At 36.5% G+C, this 9,791-nt stretch overlaps 1 long non-coding RNA gene and 1 pseudogene across 1 annotated transcript; one reads left to right on the top strand and one right to left on the bottom strand.

Annotated features, from left to right (window-relative positions):
- The first annotated feature begins 6,602 nt into the window (after window positions 1-6,602).
- LOC147944730 (uncharacterized) lies at window positions 6,603-7,475 on the top strand. The gene is made up of 2 exons (XR_015598144.1): window positions 6,603-6,816; window positions 6,962-7,475. It is a non-coding gene; the product is annotated as an uncharacterized LOC147944730 (long non-coding RNA).
- Window positions 7,476-8,810: 1,335 nt separating this feature from the next.
- LOC147944729 (uncharacterized) lies at window positions 8,811-9,791 on the bottom strand (annotated as a pseudogene).

The raw sequence follows: 9,791 nt of genomic DNA, 5'->3' as shown, positions 1-9,791 counted from the left end.
GATAAACATGCTTCTAGTGCTTTTGGCCTCAAGTTTATTCCTTTGTTCTCCTGGTACTAATACAAAACAAACGCACCCAAACACACGTAAGGGGTCAAGAGAAGGTTTAATTTTGTTGAGTACCTCATAGGGCGATGAGTCACTCAAGACTTTTGTCGGTGTTCGATTTATCAAGTAGCATGCCGTCATGACCGCATCACCCCAAAAACGCTTAGGGACATTCAAATGAAACATCATCGACCGAGCCACCTCCATTAAGTGTCGATTCTTCCGCTCGGCCACTCCACTTTGTTGAGACGTATAAGGACAACTGGTCTGTTGAAGGATTCCGTGCTTAGCTAGGTGCTCTTTGAATTTGTGGCTTGTATATTCTCCTCCATTCCGATCTGAGCACCTTTATCTTTGCATTAAACTGATTAGTAACATGTTTTTCAAAATTGACAAAGGCATCATAAACTTTATCTTTAGAAGGTAACAAGGTTAGCCAAGTATATTTAGATTTCTCATCAATAAAGGTCACAAAATACTTGTTGTTATCCCTAGAAAGACAAGGAGATGTCCAAACATCAGAATGCACTAAATCAAAGCAATGTTCATAAACGGTACTTGATTTGGGAAAAACAGTTTTGCAATGTTTACCAAGAATACAAGACTCACAAGAGGAGTTATCAAATGAAACATTAGGCACCATTAATTCAAAAGCACGAGAATGAGGATGGCCTAGTCTAGCATGCCATACATCACTTAAATTATTACTAAGATTCGAAGCAAAAGAAAACGAATTAGAAGGAAATGAAGCTTTCTCGAGGAAATAAAGATCTCCTCTACCATCTCCTTCTCCAAGAACCTTTCCACTCTCAATATCCTGAAAATGTACACTGTTAGGTCCAAAAATCGCATAACAATTCAAATCCTTAGTAGCTTTCTTTACTGATAACAGATTCGAGGTAAAGGAAGGCATAAAGAAAGCTTTAGAACTTTTATCAAATAACTTCAGTTCTCCTATTCCTTTAACCGGTACTCTATCTCCATTAGCAATGATAACATTACCTAGAGCCGGTTTTATGTTGTGTATAAGACTAGGGTTACTAATCATATGATGAGAAGCACCCGAGTCTACAACAATAGAGGTACTAGGTTTTGAAGCAAAGAAATTGATACCGGAGTCCTTTAGAGCGGCAATGGATTTGATGAGGGCCTCTAGATCCGACTTCCTCACCACCTCTCCATAGGCTGCCGTCATAGCTGCCTCATCTCCCTGCCTCGACGAACTGGTTCCTTTGTCGCTAGCCGCTTCCTTTGAGAGGTTAGCCTTGAACTTGGTCGGTTTGAGATGAGGATGAAGAATCCAGCATTTGTCTTTCATGTGTCCACGCTTCTTGCAATGGTCACAGATCAACACCTTCCTCTCTTCATGCCTATACACTCCTTTGTTAGCCGTAGCAAGCTCCCCCTTACTACTAAACAAGTCATGAGATCCTTGTTCCTTTTGAATCTGAGAACAAATGTCTTCAAAGGAAGGAAGCTTCTCGGCTCTAAGAATATGTTTCAAGAGGTCATTGAAGGAGGGATTCAGGGTGAGAAGAAGTCCAAAGACCTTGTCTTGCTCCTTTCTTTCAGTCAGAACCGCCGGATCAAGAGTACTTGGCCGCAACATATCAAGTTCAGACCATAGAGCTCTAAACTTACCGAGATGTTTAGTAAACTCCAAATCCTCTTGATGGAGCTCATTAATGGCCTTTTTGACCTCAAACACTCGAGTCAGGTTAGAGATGTTACCATAGACACTTTTGAGCGTTTCCCAAAGCTCCTTGGCCGTTTCACAATAAGAATAGGCTTCAAGGATTGATGTATCGAGGGAGTTTTGGAGAACGGATAGGACAACTTGGTCTTCTTGGAACCACTTAGCCTTCCTCTCGCTCTCTTCCTCTACTTCCGCCTCGGAAGACCCTTCATCTTCTCCTTTGAGGTTCCGCTTTGGAACATAGTCAGTTTCGACATGACTCCAAAGACCACGACCTCCAAGGGCAGTTCTTGTGGTTGTAGTCCACAGTAGGTAGTTTGTTCCCTTAAGAACAATTGGCGTAACAATAGGTTTGGTAGTGTCCATGATCAAGAAGAATAGAGAGAAAAAGAAAAAAACCGAGATCGAAGAGAATAGAAGAGAATTAAGAGTAAAAGAGAATAAGAATAGGAAAAGAGAATCAAAGATCGAAGAACTGCTCTGATACCATGTTGGGATTTAAGCGGAAGAGATGTGAAGAGAGAACGGCGAAGAGAATGAAGATAGAATAAAATCCCATAAGTTACTTTTACAAAGGTTTACAAAGGATATAAATACAAAGAGAACTAGGACTACACCCTTTACAATAAATCACATAGGGAATAAGGAAGGAGAATTAGTCCTTCCTAAGATTGAACTCGTCCTCTAAATGTTTTCTTAAATGCACCGCCCAAGACTTTATTTCCTCACCTCTTCTAACGGCTATAAAGAGATTTCGAACCTTCTCATGGACGTCCACATAGAGATATGGGCAATGTGATCATGGTCAATACTATTAAACCAACACTAAAACTTTCAACTTATTTCTTATATTGTATTTTTATTATATGAACTACAAAATATGCCAATGCGTCAAAAAGTATATTATATTATTTCAACTAAGACTTAAAGATTAAGAATAAAAAATGTATATATTAAAAATATAATAAAATTAAAAATCGTCCCGCGGTGTACTGCGGGTTCAAACCTAGTATATATGTTATAAGTAAGTGTTTGATTCTGTGGTGAATATAATAAATAATGTAGAGAGAAATTTATATCCGCAGAAGGATCGGGATAATGAATAAAAGAGAGATGGAGAGAGAGGATTCTAACTTCTTTATAATTGGAGTTTTGTGAATTGTATTCGTATCTTACAACGATCGAATTCGATCGTTTATATAGAGGTAAAAAAGTAAGTTATTATGTGTGCATAGTGACGGTGGGCTCCACACAAAATAATAAATAACGAATGATTTTAACCATGAGATTTTTGTGTTGCCTCTTTTATTGACTTTCACAACACTCCCCCTTGGAGACCAGTGTCACTATGTCCCTTGCGTAATATCTTCTGTTGCCTCGTTAAAAACCTTTCTAGGAAAACCCAATGGGAAAAACCTTAGTAAGGTAAAAAGAGTACAAACTCGCAAGCTCCCCCTCGACTGATCAGGATCGCATCTTACAAGTCTTGTTGACGACGCATTCCAATGTTATGAACATGTTTCTTGAACATAGTCGTGGGTAATGACTTTGTGAAGAGATCTGCAGAATTCTCGGATGATCGAACATATCTTACTTCAATGGCTTTATTCTTCACGAGTTCTTGGGTGTATGAAAAGAACTTTGGAGGGATATGTTTGGTTCTATCACTTTTGATATACCCTTCCTTTGTTTGAGCAACACATGCAACATTGTCTTCATATAAGATAGTTGGCTATGTATTCTGATGAATTCCGCTACTTGATTTAATGTGTCGACTTATCGATCTTAGCCACACGCATTCTCTACTTGCTTCATGAAGTGCGATAATTTCAGCATGATTCAAAGAAGTAGCTACGAGTGTCTGCTTTTGAGAACGCCATGATATAGCAGTGCCTCCAATCGTGAACACATATCCTGTTTGTGAACGAGCTTTGTGTGGATCTGATAGATATCCTGCATCTGCAAAACCAATCATTTGACCATTTAAATTGTTAGGATAAAATAATCCTAAGTCAATAGTCCATTGAAGATAACGAAAGACATGTTTAATCCCATTCCAATGTCTTCGTGTAGGTGACGAACTAAATCTAGCCAAAAGATTAATTGAAAATGAAATATCAGGTCGAGTGCAATTTGCAAGATACATAAGGGCTCCAATTGCACTTAGATACGGTACTTCAGGACCAAGTATCTCTTCATTTTCATCAGGTGGTTGGAAAGGATCACTCTCAACATTTAGTGATCTAACAACCATTGGAGTACTAAGAGGAGTTGCCTTATCCATATTAAAACGTTTTAACACTCTTTTAGTGTATGTGGATTGATGCACAAATATACCCTTTTGAGTATGCTCAATTTGTAGACCAAGACAAAACTTTGTCTGTCCGATATTTTCATCTCAAATTCCCCTTTCAAATAGTTTGTTGCTTTCTATATTTTATGTTGAGTCCCGATTATATTAAGATCATCAACATATACCGCGATTATAACAAATCCGGAGTTTGTTTTCTTGATGAAAACACATGGGCATATAGGATCATTCACATATCCTTCTTTTGTTAAATGTTCACTGAGACGATTATACCACATACGTCCATACTGCTTTAACTCATATAATGATCTTTGCAACTTTATTGCACATAACTCTTTGGATTTAGCTTTTAATGCTTCTGGCATATTAAATCCATCAGGAATTCTCATATAGATATCAGTATCTAATGATCCATATAAGTATGCTGTAACGACATCCATGAGACGCATCTCTAGATTTTCGCCAGCTGCTAAACTCATTAGAAATCTAAACGTTATTGCATCCATAACGGGGGAATATGTTTCCTCATAATCAATCCCGGGTCTTTGAGAAAATCCTTGAGCTACAAGGCGAGCCTTATATCTCGTAATTTCATTTTTCTCATTTCGTTTTCTAACTAATACCCACTTGTATCCAACTGGTCTCATATTTTCAGGCGTGAGTACAATAGGTCCGAATACATTTCGTTTATTAAGCGAGTCAAGTTCGACTTGTATTGCATCTTTCCATTTTGTCCAGTCATGTCTCTTTTGACATTCATATAGAGACTTTGGTTCTGGATCCTCACTTTCCTCATCTATTTCCCTTGAAACAAGGTACGAGAAAGTGTCATCAATATCATTGATTTTATTTCGATTCCATATCTTTCCAGTATGGATATAGTTGATAGAAATCTCATGATTTTCTTTAGGCTCATGATGCTCAATACTTTCATTAGACTCATGATTTGTATCTTCCAAAATGCTTTCTGCTATTTTGGGCATATCATGCTTTTCAGCTTCCTTTTGTTTTCTAGGATTTTTATCCTTAGAACCAACTGGCCTACCACGCTTCAAGCGTGTTTTAGACCCTCGTGTATCATCTGCTTTTCCACATTCTTGTGGTATTTCAATTCTAGCAGGAACATTTTCAGCTGGTATATATGATTTAGTTACTGTTTTGGTATCAGCAAATGCATCAGGAAGTTGATTTGCAATACTCTGCATATGCATGATTCGTCGAACTTCTATTTCAGACTGCTTGGTAGGAGGATCAAGGTGTAGCAAAGATGGTACACACCATTTTATATCTTTTCCTACTTGTTTATTTTCTCCCCCTAGAACCGGGAAAACTTTGTCATCAAAATGACAATCGGCAAAACGCGCCGTAAAGACATCACCAGTATGTGGTTCTAGGTATCTTATAATTGATGGAGAATCACAACCAATATATATACCCAACCTTCTTTGTGGTCCCATCTTGGTACGTTGTGGAGGTGCTATAGGCACATATACCGCACAATCAAAAATCCTTAGATGGGCTATATTTGGTTCTCGACCAGATGCTAACTGTAAAGGGGAATACTTATGATATGCACTTGATCTTATCCGAATAAGCGCTTATGCATGCAAGATGGTATGTCCCCATACAGAGGTTGGAAGTTTTGATCTCATGATCAATGGTCTTGCAATCAATTGCAGATGTTTAATTAATGATTCCGCCAAACCATTTTGTGTATGAACATGAGCTACAGGATGTTCAAATTCAATTCTTGTTACCATGCAACACTACAAGAAAAACTCTTCAAAGCCACAAATCAGCCACAAACCTTCTATAGCTATCATATATTAGACAGAAAGCAGACACAAAAAATATTGTGGCCAATTTGTAGCTAAATTGTGGCAATTTGTGGCAATTTATAGTTGTAGTTAATTAGCCTCAAATTAGCTAGAAACAAGTATGTGGCTAATATGCAACAATCTTTGCCATAATTTTTTTGTGGCTAATTATCAACACATTGTGTTTCAAAGATATTTGTAACTATTTCTTGGTTAATTTGTGACTTTTTATGTTTTTTTCTTCTCATATTCTGTAAACCTTAAATTAAATTTAAAATCCAAACATTAAACCTCAAATTCAAATTCAAAACTCAAAATAATAAACAACAAACCTAATATCAGTGTAATAGTGATATTTCAATATGATATATATTATTTTTATGTATAAACCACAATCTAAACAAAGTATATAATTATTATATATATTAAAAGTCCAAATTTTTTTCCTAAAACATAAATTGTAAACCTTATACTATAAATCATAAACCATAATTAAGACCAAAATATAACCAATATAAAAAATCAGTTACATATATTACTTTACATTAAATCATTCAAGAATGTTAGGCTTTCTTACAACGCCATATATGGTACTGAATTCATTTTTGGCTAAGTCGAACTTTCTAGTTTTTTTTTTAAAACATAGCCACGAATGGCCACGTAAATGTTTGTGGCTATATTATCAATTTTTAAAACCCTAGATCATTTATTTACCTTTCTCTACTTATACGTTTATCTTTTTCATTTTACAGCGACCTACCCTTCTTTTCTCTTTCTTTCCCCCAAACTAAGTGAATCATACTTCTTCTCTTTTATTGTCTGATCAAGTTTGGTCATGTTGTTGTCTTCTAGTTTTTACTGGTTTTGGAGGCCAGAAGGATTTAGATTCTGTCAAAGTTACGGAGAATTGGAAATCGGAGAAAGCTGATGAAATTGAGACAAAGGTTAGTATTTTTTTTCTTATGGTTGTTTACAGATCTGAGTTATCGGTAACTAGATCTAACTTCTTTGTACATATCTCTTGTCTATTGATTTTTTTTTATTTTAGTTCTTAGTATAACTAATAAAAATTTTATTCTTAATTAACAGATCTGGCTTTGGATCTTCATGTGAGATGTCGTCACATATGAAAATCTGTGAATTGGTGATGATGCGGTGATGAGATCTGGAGATTTGGAGACGAATTTGTTATGGAAAGTGTTGGAGATTGTGGGTCTTGGAATCTGTCAACTCTTTGAGATCTGAAATTGAGAAACAAGACATGAAGATACAAGACCATGTAGAGGGAGAAGGAGCGAAGAAGATGGTGGGAGAAGGAGTGAAGACGATGGTGGGAGAGTAAAAGAGCTATCAGAGCCATTATCCGGCGGAGTTATAGTGCCAGTGGTTCATGTGATGGCTTTTGGTCCTGTGGCGGGTTGTTGGCGGTGGCTGTGCTAAGAACCGTTCCATTCCGAGATGGAATTTTGTTTTTGTATTTTATGTTTTAATTTAGTTTTTTTTTAAATCAAATTTATAAGATAGCCACAACTCTATTTGTGATTATTAGTGTCAAATATAATCCATGAAAAGCCACTAAATTTTAAATAGCTACAAAGCTATAGCTATAACATTTTTCTGTTGCAATTTGTAGCTATAATAGATACAAATATGTTTGTGGCATATTTGTGTCTAATTGCCTCAAAATATTTTGTGGCTAGTTCGTAGCAATTTGTCCGCGGATAGACACAAGTATCAGATAGCTACGAGCTCAAAGACACAAAAAACATTTGTGGCTTTTTGTGGATATTAGCGTAATAGCCACAAATATATGGACAAAGCCACAAAAAAATTTATGTCTATATGCAGTTTTTCTTGTAGTGCAATAATCATTAAATGCTTGGGATGTGAATTCACCAGCGTTGTCCAGTCTAACTCTCTTAATAGGATAATCAGAGAACTGAACTCTTAATTTGATAATCTGATTTAGAAATCTCGCAAATGCCAAATTTCGAGATGACAATAGACAAACATGTGACCATCTGCTAGATGCATCAATCAACACCATATAATAGTGGAATGGTCCACATGGTGGATGTATCGGTCCACAAATATCGCCATGAATTCGTTCAAGGAACTTTGGTGATTCTTTATCAATTTTGGTTGGCGATGGTTTTATGATTAATTTTCCAAGAGAACACGCTTCACATGTCATTTTATTCCCCTGATATATCTCATTAATTTTCACTGAATGACCATGTGAGCTCTCTATAATTTTTTTCATTATTGTAGTGCCTGGGTGACCAAGACGATCATGCCACAATGTGAAATCTTCTGGATTTCTTTTGATCACAAGATGCGATTCTATTGCATCTATATAAGTATGATGCGAACCAGAAGGAAGTTCTGGAAATTTTTCCAACACATGCCTTTTTCCAGATTTATTAGAAGTTATATACATACACTTCTTTCCATTCTCAGTGGCAGACTGAGTTTCATATCCTTGAAGGTATATGTCTTTAAAACTCAACAAATCACTTTAAGAATTCGGAGAATATAAGGCATTCTTTATGGAAAACTTTGTTCCATTAGGCAATACAAAGTTAGCTTTGCCACTTCCTTCAATCAAGTCTGTAGGACCGGATATTGTATTGAAAATAATTTTTGTCGGTTTTAACTCAGAGAAAAATCTCTTTTGTCTCAGAATAGTATGTGTTGTTCCACTATCTGGTATACAAATTTCTTTGATATTTTTCCTTGTAATTGTTTTGTTTGAATCCTCATCCATTTCTATAATAAAGATAAACGTTTAATAATATAAGTAAATTTCATTCATAGAGAAACATATAATGATTATACATTATCTTATTTTAAGAAACAACATTATTTTAAAACAACTGAAATACATAATACTTATATAATGGTATTACTAGAGACTACTAGTCTCACTACAAGCATTTCAGTTATCCGCATGAGCGGTCTCGTCGAACTCGTTCACGAAGTCAGATGCATCGAGGTAAGATGTACCCTCAAAATGCTCTGTGAGGTTCACTTCTTTCCCTTTTCCCTTTTGGGACTCTTTGAACAATTTGCAAAGATGTTCGGGGGTTCGACACACATGGGCCCAATGCCCTTTCGATCCACATCTATAACAGATGTTCTCACGCTTCTGTGTGTTACTTCCTTGGGATTCTTTTCCCTTAGGACCTTGTTCAGATCGAACCCATTTATAAGACCTTTTGTTTTGTGGGTGAAAAAATCTTCCACGTCCGCGATTAAATCGACGACCACGACCTCGATAGGTTTAACTTCCTCTCTCTAGATTTTTCACATCCGTTGCATTTACTTCTGGAAATGCCTTTGTTCCCGTAGGACGAGAGTTGTGGTTTTTGAGGAGAAGTTCATTATTCTTCTCCGCCAATATGAGAGTCACAATTAACTCAGAAAATCTCTTGTATCCGCAATTTCGATACATCTCTTGGAGAACTCGATGTTCTTTATGAAAAATGAGGTAAGTTTTCTCGAGCATTTCAGCTTCGGTAATAGGCTTACCACAATATTTTAATTGCGATACAATCCTCAGCATAGCGGAATTATAATCCTCCACTTTTTCAAAGTCCTGGAATCTCAAAATTTTCCAGTCCTCTAATGCATGAAGAAGAGTTATTTCTCTCTGGTTGTCAAACCGTTCTTTTAAAGCTTGTGACAGCTCTGCTGGGTCTTTTATGTGCGCATAGTTATGTGTCACATTTTCATCAAGATGTTTTCTCAGGAATATTATTTCCTTGGCCGTATCTTTGGCAGGCGACATATTTTCCAATTTTATGGTCTCCGACAATTCTTGCGACTCTAAATAGAGTTCCACATCTGTCGTCCATGCTATGTAGTTTGCTCCAGTAATTTTGAGAGCCGGAAACTTAAGCTTCTCAATGTTTGCCAT

This window comes from Camelina sativa, chromosome 5 (assembly GCF_030686135.1).
Source record: "Camelina sativa cultivar CO46 ecotype springtype chromosome 5, ASM3068613v1".
Taxonomy (NCBI): Eukaryota; Viridiplantae; Streptophyta; class Magnoliopsida; order Brassicales; family Brassicaceae; genus Camelina; species Camelina sativa.
This window is presented reverse-complemented; position numbering and strand designations above follow the sequence as displayed.